Source organism: Tachypleus tridentatus, chromosome 13 (assembly GCF_004210375.1).
Source record: "Tachypleus tridentatus isolate NWPU-2018 chromosome 13, ASM421037v1, whole genome shotgun sequence".
In the NCBI taxonomy this organism is placed as follows: Eukaryota; Metazoa; Arthropoda; class Merostomata; order Xiphosura; family Limulidae; genus Tachypleus; species Tachypleus tridentatus.
The window spans coordinates 82,401,252-82,414,375 of record NC_134837.1 but is presented as its reverse complement, the minus strand read 5'-3'; the positions used below and the strand labels follow the sequence as shown (position 1 = coordinate 82,414,375).

The following is a 13,124-nucleotide window of genomic DNA, read 5'->3' as shown; positions in this document are numbered from 1 at the left end:
TGATCTCGGTTCACGACAAGCAAATTAATTTTGAGTTGATATTGTGACACCTTCCTTAAGCAAGCTAGCTTGATTGGCCTCACACCGCTGTCTTTTAACCGAAGGAAATATTCAAGGTACTTGTAAAAATACTAACGTTTGAAGTTAATTCACTGAAGTTAAACGGTTTGTTCGAAATCTGTAAACATTCCTGGTCAAAAGTTTCTAGAAGGTTCAGCAATGTTCGAAAACAGGCTAACGGTTTCGTAAACTACATATTATTGATTTCTGCTCTCCAGAATCTTCTAAGTATTTAAACAAGAGACAAAACTTGCGCAATACGCGTTGAGCAATATACTACCCATAATTTAAACAACTATACTGAAACAAATTTACAACAGTAAATCTTAGAGAATTAAAAAATTGGTATTAGTAAGATGTTACATAAATATACATATTGATAAGAATACATTAAATACAATACATTTTCAAAGAATTATACAATTTAAAAAATCATGACAATATATAACAAAATTAATACAAATAACCTAATGATAATAAAATTCCATAGCACTTAAAAGTGATAAAACACAAATGTTATTTTTCTGGCTTAACACAATCAATAATTGTATGACTGAGGTGTTCTTTAAAAGCTGATACAGACTTCAAAGGAGTAATAGAAATTTTCTTGTCGGGTTTTCCTTGCAACTGATATATATGACACTTTCACAAAGGTGAGAAACATCTTGCCTGATTTTTGGCCAAAAGAAATGTCTATAATTTTGTCACACATGTTGTTAATACCTGTGTGACCTCTCATGGAAAGTTCATAGACAACTATGATTTGCTTTGCAAACAACTATTAAGTAAGCTATATATCCTCATAAGAGCACCATTTTAGAAAAATAATCTTTGTAACGTTATCTAGTTCATCTTTTAGGACTGCATATTTAAAGAGTAATAAAATATTTGGATCCTCTTCCTTCTCGATGATCAGTTAAGGACCTCGACTCGTAATCTGAAAGTCGAGGGTTCGAATTCCCGTTTCACCAAACATGCTCGCCCTATCAGCCATTGGGGCGTTATAATTACGATCAATCCCACTATTCTTTGGTAAAAGAGTAAGAAAGAGTTGCCGGTGGGTGGTGATGGCTAGTTGTCTTCCCTCTAGTTTACATACAGCAAACAGAACTTAACCAGATAAACCACATTTCTCACGTTTATCATTTTCACTCACCGAAGAATTATCAGTAGGAACAGTTAGTTATTCACAAGATCCCCGTCGGATCCCACAAATGTCTTAGAAAAATCTATCATGACTTCCTCTGAACACGTGTCTAACACATCATTTTGACTTAATCTTTTAGCCTAAGTTTGAGTCACAGCACACGAGGGAAACACTTCTGGATTCTTTTCAGCAACATAATCCTCAAATGAAACAGTGATCAGCTTCATAACCATATCTGGTTCGTTAAAACGACTTTTTCGCAGGCAATTGTTTCCCTACAATAATGATAAACCCTGAATTGGTCCTTCAATAGGTGTGATGTTAAATAAATGTTACGAGAGAAATGTTAATAAAACCATGCACAATACCCTGAGGAATAATTAACTCACCAATGGCAGAACTTGAATATAACAACAATTATTGAGTCGTCACAGTATCACGTAGAATACGTACGGGTATGGAATTAGCAGTTCCATTTGTAAAAAAAAACAACACAGAACAAACAGACACAAAAGGCCTAAATACCTCTCTGAGAACATTAGATATTTATCAGGGGCTAAATCAACAACATTGTTCATATGTTGCAACAAACATAGTGTATGGTGCCGTCTTTCTTTTAACCTTCTAATTATCGGACACAACATGACAAATTTTGTTAAAAATGGCCGACAGGTCTTGATGATTTTGAGGAGCTGGAATTATTAGAAAAATCTTCAATTTTAGTGATTCTTGTGCTCAAGTATCTTCCATAAACTTAGAGAATAGACGGAACGAATGCAATACGCATTCCATAATATACAGTACCTGATAATATAAAAATATTAGTATTTGTGTTATTTTCTTTTTAGCTCTAGGTATTAGTTCTGCCTAATATTTCTAGATAACGTTTTTGTTCAAACATCAATTAGAAAATACATTACAATAATATTTATTGTTATACTAAGAACAACATGAGAATTTTCTGTATCGTTATGTCTCTTGAATTGATGATGTAAATTGTCTTAAGTTGTTTAAAATTTTCGCCTGTCATGTCGAATGTAAATAATTGAAAATCCTCGGAGAAGACATGGAAGCTCATTTGAAGGAACACTATCGATCCGTTATGTTTATTGTGCTTTCACTTTTAGAAATATACGTTGGAAACTCATTGTCATTTTAATTCTGACATTCTTTAGTCTGATGTATTCAAGCCAAACCTAATTTAGTTAGGACTAAAATTTAAAGTTTCCTTTTGAATGTATGTGATTCAATCAGGATAGACTATAAAATATGAATAAAACTTATAACCCAAGAAGTTCAATAAGACCGAAATGTAAATTTTAAATAATTCTTCATAACAACGTCTAGTAACTGATGAAAACTCATTTGACGGAGCTACGAATCTTTTAAGCACTTAGTGACGCCTGTGGAGCCTGGTAACAGAACGGTGTACATAATACAGCAAAAACTAATGTTTATGTAAGTAAAAAATAACAAATTAATAACTAAACAGTATTGCAAATGGAAATACTAATATAATCCAAAATAAATAGGCTTAATCTATTTCCAAGTTGTTTGTTTGTTTTGGAATTTCGCACAATGCTACTCGAGGGCAATCTGTACTAGCCGTCCCTAATTTAGCAGTGTAAGACTAGAGGGAAGGCAGATAGTCATCACCACCCACCGCCAACTCTTGGGGTACTCTTTTACCAACGAAAAGTTGGATTGACCGACACATTATAACGCCCCCACGGCTGGGAGGGCGAGCACGTTTAGAGCGACTCGGATGCGAACCCGCGACCATCAGATTCCGAGCGCATGCCTCATCGCGCTCGGCCATGCCAGGCCATTTCCAAGTTGAAAGTTTGTTCTATTTTTCTAACATATATCATAAATATTTGAGCCTAAATCATCTAAGCAGGAAAGATAATTTACGTACTATGTATTTGATATTAAGTGATGAGGTAATTGGACGCCCCTAGTTTGCTATTAATATAAACAGTTTTTTAAGAATGTTTTGTTTAAACTTTAGTATCCGTAAGATCGTAACAAGTATGTGAGAAATTATCTGTGATTACAACAAACGTGACAGCAACTCAATAATAAAACATATTTGTTGATAACTGATCGGCCTGGCATGGCCAAGCGCGTAAGGCGTGCTACTCGTAATCCGAGGGTCGCGGGTTCGCGCCCGCGTCGCGCTAAAACATGCTCGCCCTCCCAGCCGTGGGGGTGTATAATGTGACGGTCAATCCCACTATTCGTTGGTAAAAGAGTAGCCCAAGAGTTGGCGGTGGGTGGTGATAACTAGCTGCCTTCCCTCTAGTCTTACACTGCAAAATTAGGGACGGCTAGCACAGATAGCCCTCGAGTAGCTTTGTGCGAAATTCCAAAACAAACAAACAGATAACTGATCCTTTAGGGCCACACGAGTAGCTGCCAGTATGAGCCAGTATTTTGTGAGAATAAATGTGGACTAAAGATTCTGCGAAGATTTGTTACTACTCACCAAAAGAATGAATGCGCCAAGAGGCTGGTGGCGTGTCGATATTGCCAGAATAAGTTTGTTTATGATACATTACAGGTTAGATTAAAAAAAAATTCCTTGTTGTCTAGAATATTTACTAAACTTGTCATTAAATTATTTTATGTGTATTAACGTTATTAAAATAACATGGCACTTTGTAGTTCTGCATTATTTATGTTGAGCCATCTTTTGAACTCACAAATAAGTTTCTTGTTTTCATTTACTTAATTTTGATCTGGCAAATTTATGATTTAAATTCTAAATTTTAAGAGAAATCGACTGTAAAGGATAACTAATATAAATCTTATTGTTAAATTTCTAAGTAAAGTATTTCATTCGGTAGTCGAGGGCAGACAGTGACATCGTAGATATTAAGGGTTAAACGAAAATTGCCCAAGTAAAATATCCTTCAAATCACTCAACTACGCCGCTGGAATATATTAAATTGAGAAACATTTCTGTTACATACAAAAGTTGCACTTTTAAATATTTAAAATTAAAAACCTATTAACTTGAAAATGTTTTCTTATTGAAACACAAATTGTTTCACTGATTCGTAACAAATATTTCATTGTTTTAATTGATGAAACATTTGAAAATTGAACCTTCTCTACAGTGTAGGGCTGTGGTCTCTGTCTGAGTATTATATTTTATTATCATATGTGTCCGATAATTATGTTTTTATTTTTTAAAGAAAAAGCTTAAATTAAGATGTATTTTGTATCAACAGACAAACACATATTCATTTTATTTTCCAGGTATTATATTAATAAAGTGGAAACTAAAGTGTTGATAATAAATTCATATAAAATTCGTGTTATCTACAAAGAATAGCAGTTTTATTTTGAAAGGCTTTCCACGTTTGGCAACTATTTCCTTGTCATTCGAATTACATATTAATCTCAACTAGAGAATTGTATAGCTCGCAACTATTTTTACATATCAATAATTTCTGATTCTATATGGGAGTTCTGTGTAGCTGACAGTGTGGTTTTTACGTCTCAATACACTCCGATTCTAGGAAAAAGTAGTATTTGGTCGACAATGTGTTTTTTCATCTGAACAATCTCTGATTTTGGATTGAAGTATTATATAGTATCATAAAGCATGAGTAAAAAAACTGTTTGTTGACTAACGAATTAAATTTAAGAAGGCGAAAGATTGACCATCAGAGGTCGAAAGTATTGTTAACAACGAATGCACCGCTACCTAGTGACCTGGCATGGCCAAGTAGTTAGGGCGCTCAAGTCGCAATCTCAGGGTTGCGGGTTCGAATCACCATCACATCAAAGACACTAGCCCCTTGGCGGTGGGTGGTGATGACTATCTATCTTCCCTCTTGTCTTACACTGCTAAAATAAGGACGGCTGGCAGAGATAGCTCTTGTGTAGCTTTGCGCGAAATTCAAAAACAACAATAACACCCCATCCCCAGTGGCACAACCATATGTTTGCAGACTTACAACGCCAGAAACCGGTGTTTTATATCCGTGATGGGCAGAGCACAAATAGATGCTTAATTACAAATAAAGCGATGGTACTCAATTGAAAAATAATAAATTTTAATATTTATTAGTAGTTAATTAACTGTACTAATGGTTTAAAAAACCCACAAAGAAACGGTTTCTTACAAAGTTTTACAGTAATGGTTCAGTTGATCTTTAGTTTCTCTTTAAGTACACAACTAACTATGATAGGAAGTTAATATTATTTAACTTTGTTTCAGAGAAAGTATCTCACGGACAAATAAATTTTTTTATTGCTTAACATGTTAAGCAGCTTTATAACCGAACAGCTTTTTGTAATGTTGTGAAACTGCAATGAGTTTTGGAAAGAATATTTATAATAATTACCCCATTGTTTACGATACAAACGGTAGATACTGAGATATGTTTGTGTCATTGTGATATTTATATTTACAGAACCACACAACCAAATGTCCCAGGTATTCAGTGCCTTGTCCTAACCTCTGTGAAACAACTGCCCAACTTCCAGATAATTTAGACATTTCTAAAGAGCAGTAAACAAAGTCAAAATATATACATCTGAAGTTACAGGCCTCTGTTTTTTATTTGGTACACAGTAAATTATATTATTATTTCATATATTCGAGTTTGAATTAAATCAAGACTGAAAGTATTATTTTTAATAGCGAATAGGGAAGACCATATTTCTAAAAATGTAATTGAGCCTTTATAGGTATTTGACCTTGATTTTACACAATTTTTGATGCACTGTTAGTTTGTTCGCTTTTGTAGTTTATTTAAATTGTCTTTCTAAATTTAAAACTGAGAATCATCGTTTACCACATTTGCAAAAAGGTTTCAGTAATATTTAATAATGTTAAAGTAGATTCGAATTAAATCGCAGCACTATGAAATAGTTATACTGTGACAGTCAATCCTACTATTCGTTTGTAAAACAGTTGCCCAAGAGTAGTTGGTGGGTGGTGATGAATAGCTGCTTTCCCTCTAGTCTTACACTTCTAAATTAGAAATGGCTAGTTTTGTAGAGAAATGAATAAAAATAACAAAACAAATGGTATGAAATATTAACTATTTGGTAATCTTTTTATAATCTCATTATAAAAAAGTAGAAACTTTTATTGTTGTATTTTTAAATCCTATATGTGTGTTGATATTTATTACTTATAGTTACAATATTTTTTGTAACATCTGATCTTTTTTAAATCCGCTGTATTGAACTTATATTACAGATTATGAACATAAATTTTGGCGTTTGATAGACTATCACAAATAATTAAATTTGTAAGATGTTATTATTATTATTGTTTTGCTAGAATGTTCTAGAACCCTCAAGAAACGTACCGGCATGTCCAGGTAGTTAGTGTGATACTCCTAATCTGAAAGTCACGAGTTTAATCCTCATCACACCAAACATGCTTGGCCTTTCAGCCGTGAGGGTGATATAAGGCACGGTTAATCCCATTATTTGTTGGTTGATAGAGTTGTACCGGAGTTGGCGTTGAGTGGTAATGACTAACTGCTTTTTTTCTTTTTTACACTGCTATCTTAGGGATAGCTAACGCAGACAGATCTCGTGTAGCTTTGAGCTAAATTAAAAAACAAATAAACCCACGAGAAACACACCAGTAGTATATAAACTATTAAAAGGACCCACGACGTGTGATTTGTGAATAGTTTTTGTGCATGCACTTTGACATTATTTTTTCTTTTCAATATTATTTATTCGTCGCTACCACATCTTCAGGTTGTACAAATGACCCAAACATATTTTGTTCTATTTTGTAGAAAATTTTATCAAAGTAAGTGTTTTATTTTCCTTTTCGATTTGTAAAAAATCCTTGTGCGATATAAAAGAAAGAATATTATTTCCAAAATCTGCGTAGCTGATTTATGGAAAATTCCTTATTAAAACCAAAATAAATTTTATGAAGTTTAAATGTGCAGAATACATGTTCTAAACAACATCAAAAATAACCCCAATTTAATACACTAATATAAAAGGTGGATAGTTGCGAAAGATAACGAATATGCGGTTATGACTGACAACGTAAGTATAAATTAATTATATTAGGTAACGTTTTGTCACGTGGTATTGCAACAAAAGCGTCCGGAAGGTTATCAAAACCAACAAAGATTTAAAACTGGATGTTTTGTTATTAAACTATGTTTCCGACAGGTATGCTCCTCTTCAAGTGGATCAAAATATGTTAGTGTTTTTTTTTTTTTTAATTTACTCTTCAAGTGTTTTTCTCTTATAGCAAAGTTACATCAGGTTATTTCCTGTGCCCTGAATTTAGCGTTTTAAATCCATTGCCTTACCGCTGCCTCAACGGGTGACGAACTGTCTATGTTTAATCAGTATTAACAAAAGAAATAAAGTGAGGTGCTTTTTTTTCTCTCACGTTAGGGTTCACATTTTGCTCTGGAACTACACATTGAGTCAAGTACCAACGTTCATCTCGACCTGATGAGTGATTTAGTCTTGAAGCAACAACACCAAATCATTTCGCTTCGAAATGCATTTCAGAACCTTACATTTAATACATGTGGTATTCTGCTATGGGTGGTTAGTGATTACACCCAGAAGATGTGAGAAGCCAAATCCAGAAAGAGCTACGAAATAAGTAGTTTCCCGTTTTATACTAGCCAGTATGGTTGCAAACTGGTGGTAACTCTTCTTTTCCTGAACGGCAACGGAGCAGGAGAAGGTAGTCATTTGTCTGTGTATATAAAGATTTTGCCAGGAGAGTATGATTCCCTCCTTTCTTGGCCCTTTTCACACACTGTTTCTTTCACACTTCATGATCAGGCCGCCTCTCCAGAAAACGCCTGTTACATTGTCGAAAGTTTCGTGCCAAACCCTTCCTGGAAAAACTTTCAGCGGCTAAGTAAAGAACCAGACAGTTTAGGCTATGGTTTTCTGATATTTGTTTCCCACGAAACTCTGAAGAAGCTCAACTATGTAAAAGACGACACAAACTTTTCATCTCGTTGAAAGCAAACTCTAGTAAAATCGCAGAAGTGTGAAAATATAACATATTCGTGTTTGGAAATCATGTTAAGCCTAATTTAATACATTTTTGAGTGTTACGACTGATAAACTCACTGTTAGTTTTAAATAGTATAACGTGTAGATTCGTTTGTTGTTGTTTTTGTGATGCTCACAGAAGCTAAATGAACATTTTTTTTCGAAACAGAAAACAAGAGCTAACACATAAAAGTAAGTTCAGTTTGTCTTTTCGTGTGATGTTTCGTGTGATGTCAACCGAATTAAAATATCTAATCATGTTACAGAAAGTAGGTTTTTTCGTCACACTAATATATTTTACTATAGGAAATTATTTTCATTTTGTACCTTATAGAACTTCTTTGGTACCACAAAGTCTTCTTAGTATAGTGAGTGATTACTACTTCAGAATTATCGGTATTATAAATTACTATTTGATAGTAGTTGGTTTCTAAGTAAATATGTGTTTCTGTCAGTGAGAAAGAAAAAAGTTGGTAACAATAGAACTATATAAAATGTCATGACATAGATATGTTCTGTTGTTAAATATTTTACTCATAAAGGTTCGACAATTCTGTATTTATCTGAACAAAAGATGCATAACTGGTATGATGTGAACAGTTTAGTCGTGAAGTAATTTTTTTCACAGATGAAAATAAATAAAGTTACATGTTGTATTTTATCACTGTTGGTTTTGTGCATTTATATTTTGAAAAGCTAAATAGATATTGTATTTTTATGCTTGTGATAATTGGGTGAAGTTTTTATGAACTATCACATATAATTACAAGGAACTTTACCATGTATAAAACGTCATATCTTTAGGATCCTCTCTACTTTAATTTTGCACCCTTTGATATGATAACATTTCACTAGCTCCTTTCTCTCCACACATGCCATGTTCATGTTAGACTTAATTTATACGTATCCCTTGAAAGTGTGAGGAAGAAGCCTCCTTGACACTTTTGATGACAACATATATCTCTGGTGATATGGTTTAAATATCGCTCAAACCAAACAATGAAAGACTAAAAGGAAGCCGCCAAGTCATAACGATAGTTTGTGAGACGCAGATTCTAACCTCCAACCCGTAACCTGGGAGTCGAGTGTTTTAACCATATATCCGTTTTAGACTGCTCATAATATTGGTTTATGCAGAATTATTGTTAGATCTAATTTTACTCTAATTTGCGGCTAACCAATGATGTAATTAAAGACACGATAAATTTATACAGCTTCGAAATATTAAAATAAGTATAGGGAAAATAAAAATAATTTTTTTTTAGCATTTAATAGGGAAAATTTTAGCACTATGAATATGAAATTAGCCCAAATACTAGCTGGTCTAAAGTTTAAGACCTTACTGAAACGAAGCATTAATCGGTAAACACGTAACGAAATTTAGTCATTTGTATTCAAGCATTAATGTTGTCAACATCTTTCATTTTTATCTCTGGTGTTACTTTGGTTAAAAAAATGGCAAAGGCTAAAAAGTTGACAGAGTTTAAACTGGCAGAATTGCTGAGCTGCAAAAGTAAGGTCACTCTCAACGCGCCATCGCTGGTGAGATTGAGCGTAGTAAAACTGCTGTTTCAAATTTCTTAAAAGACCTTGAGGGATACGGAATGAAAATTCCAAATGGTCAGCTCAAGAAAATTTCGCCGGCGTTGAGCAAGAGGATCCGACTTGTTGTCCGGCAAGACACCAGCCGATCGTAAAACCAGATTAAGGCCCTTACAAACGCAGAATGCATGCTAAAAAACAATAAAACGGCATATTCGAGAGAAAGGCTTTAAAAACCATAAACGTATTTAAAGGCCACGCCTCCTTCCATACAACGAAACAGCTCGGTTAAACTTCGCTGAGAAGCACCAAACATGGAACGTAGAAAAGTAGAAGAAGGTTTTATTCTCTGATAAGAAAAAATTTAACATGGATGGTCCAGATGACTTCCAACGTTACACGATAAGTATATCAAACTGGAGACATTTTCTACACGACACAGTGGAGGAGGTTCGATCATGATCTGGGGTGCTTTCTCCTTCCATGGAACAATGTAGCTTTAGCTTATACAGGGGCGTCAAACAGCGGCTGATTACATTGGCATGTTGGAGAGAGTATCCTTATTGACTGAAGGCCCTCGCTTGTTTAGAAATGTCTGGATCTTTCAACAAGACAACGCTGGAATTCACAGAGCCCGCAGGACAAAGGAATTTTTCATGGCGAATAATGTGATTCTTTTGGACCATCCAGCGTGTTCGCCCGATCTGAACCCCATTGAACGTGTTTGGGAATAGATGACAAGAGAAGTCTATAGAAATAGACGTCAATTCCATATAGTGCATAATCTTCGTGAATAACATTCGAGCCAGCCTTCTGCAAACGCTTATATTAACCATGCCAAAGCGAATGTTTGCAGTTATTCGCAATCACGGCCGTGCTTGTCACTACTGAGAAGATCTTGTTGGGCATTTCCTACCCTCTTTATCACTGCTTTTTGGTATGGTCTTAAACTTCTGACCAGCTAGTATTTTGGCTAATTTCATAGTGTTTACATTTACCCTATTAAATGCTAACAATGTTTTTTTTTATTTTCTCTTTTCTTATTTTCAACTTTCGAAGTTCTCCTCAAATAAGTGGTTGAGTCTAACAACGCAAAATGCATATTTTGTCTATATGTTTATTGGATAGCAGTGTATGAGAAACACTTTATGTTTTGCTTACATAATGCACAGAATTAGGCATTAGTTTATCTCTCAAACAAAGTTTGATGTAGTTCGACCACCGTGGTCCCGTTCGGACATATAGCACATTTTCGTTCAATTTGGTGTTTTTTGTTACGTATTCGAGAAATCTGTTTTTTTATTCAATATTTTATTAATATGAATTGTGAGATGCCAATTAGAGAAGAAGTGGCCCTATATTATCGAAATTGTTTGTCTAAATATGAGAGAATTGATATAAATAAATTTCATATTTCGTATTAATAAATCACATATTGTATAGTTATGGTACTCAGTCTTTCTTACAGTTTATCTGTACAGTGGTATGAGAAGCTAGTATGCTAACTTTCAAAATCTAAATCAAAGTTATGATAATTAGACACAGGCGGAGTCAGTAAAGACCCCAGGTATACTGAAAGGTGCATATTTTAACGTGTTATGATGAAGGTTACGTAACTACGCCAGTTATGATATTTTATATTGATTATATGGGTTTGTATTAATTATTCGATAAAAAAAGAATAAAGAAATATTCAATTCATTTACAGAAATAAAACAAAATAGTCGTAGTGCAACAATTAAGTATAATGTAGAAATGACAGCGTGGCGATAGGTCTTAGAATTTCTAATGTTAAAAGTCGGTGTCTCTGCCTGTGGTGTGCAGAACACATATAAATTCACTGTGTAATTTAGCGTTTATCCACAAAGAAAAGCCCAAAACTGCAGAATTTCACGTTTACCGTATCCATTGTTCACTTGTAAACCTAACTTGACAGATATATCTACTTCATTTGCTTGAAGGTAAGTACAAAACTAAAGAATACAATAACAGTGCTCTGCCTACCGGCGGTATCGAAACCTGGCTTCTAGCGAGTCAAGTCCGTAGATATATCGCTGTGCCACTGGGGAGGGGGGCTATTACATCTACAGACATTATACTTGTATGATAGTTTTGTATCTCTGTTTACTTGTGCAAGGAAAGAGGCGAACAAATGTCGTTTGTACTTATATTTACCAAACGGTCACGTCTGGAAGACAAATGCGAAGCTTCACGTTCAGAAAGCACGACGTAGGAAGATTGTTACTTATATAAGTAGCTATAATTTCATCTGAACCACGTGTTAAATAACGTAAGATGTAAATGTCATATAAAACCAACGCCAAACAATTTAGTTACAACGCTCAGTAGTTATAATTTAATTTTAGAATACGTTATTTCATGTATTTTCGACGTGGGTAAAGAAGGCGTAACATTTCCTTTTCCTTCCTGTCTAAATCATTTAAATTCTGATCCAGTAAGTTAGCAACTGCAGTGTTGTTTTCTTCACATGTGGTTGTTTTATTTTGATAATACCATAGCCGAAGCGCCTTATCTTTTTAGGCTACTTTTGCTAACGGTTTGTTTGTTATCTTACTGAAGAAGAAGGTGAGTTCTGTTTTAACTGGATGCGAGTAGACGTTCTTTTTTATTATTTTCCACGAAGCATTGCTTTATATAATAAAATAAAGAGTAAGTCTATATTTTATGTTTTAATTTATATATTAGGTTATAGTTTTACCTCTGAAAATTACAAAACTTGTAAAAAGAAAAGAAAGCAGAAATCTGATTAACAGTAGTGTTCTAACACCAAAGTAACAGTTCAAAATGTGACGCGTCTAAATTAGTTAACGAAACTACAATGACAGTGAGAGAACTACAAGCGGGAAAAGTTAGAGCATTATAAAGCAGCGAAACTGAACTAACAGTAGTAGATTGCACTCCTTCAGAGTAGCGGAAAAAAAAAGGTGACAATGAATTGACAGTAGGAGAGTAGGTAAACAGTACTTGTTGAAAAAAGTGAGAGAAAAAACACTTTAAGTTTAATGTGAAAATTCAATAAATACTTAAACAGTACAGGAATGTTTGATTAGTTGTATCATGGTTTCCTGGTATGTGATTCACTTTAGTATGTAGTACACAGTTAGGAATAATCAAAGTGAAGTTAATAAGGTACATTATCAAGCAGCAGTTTAAATTAAGCTTAACTGCTAATTTGACTTAAGGATTGAGATAACTTTTACCATAATATTCAGTTTACGTAGTTGAGAAGTTATTGCTTTCCTGTTTTTAAATCTGGCCCGGCGTGGCCAAGTGGTTAAGACACTAAACTCGTAATCTGAGGGTCGCAGGTTCGAATTCCCGTTGCACCAAACAT

At 34.2% G+C, this 13,124-nt stretch overlaps 1 pseudogene; it reads left to right on the top strand.

The window, feature by feature from the left end:
* The first annotated feature begins 7,234 nt into the window (after positions 1 to 7,234).
* On the top strand, positions 7,235 to 8,226 carry LOC143236208 (TNF receptor-associated factor 4 pseudogene; annotated as a pseudogene).
* Positions 8,227 to 13,124: the final 4,898 nt, after the last annotated feature.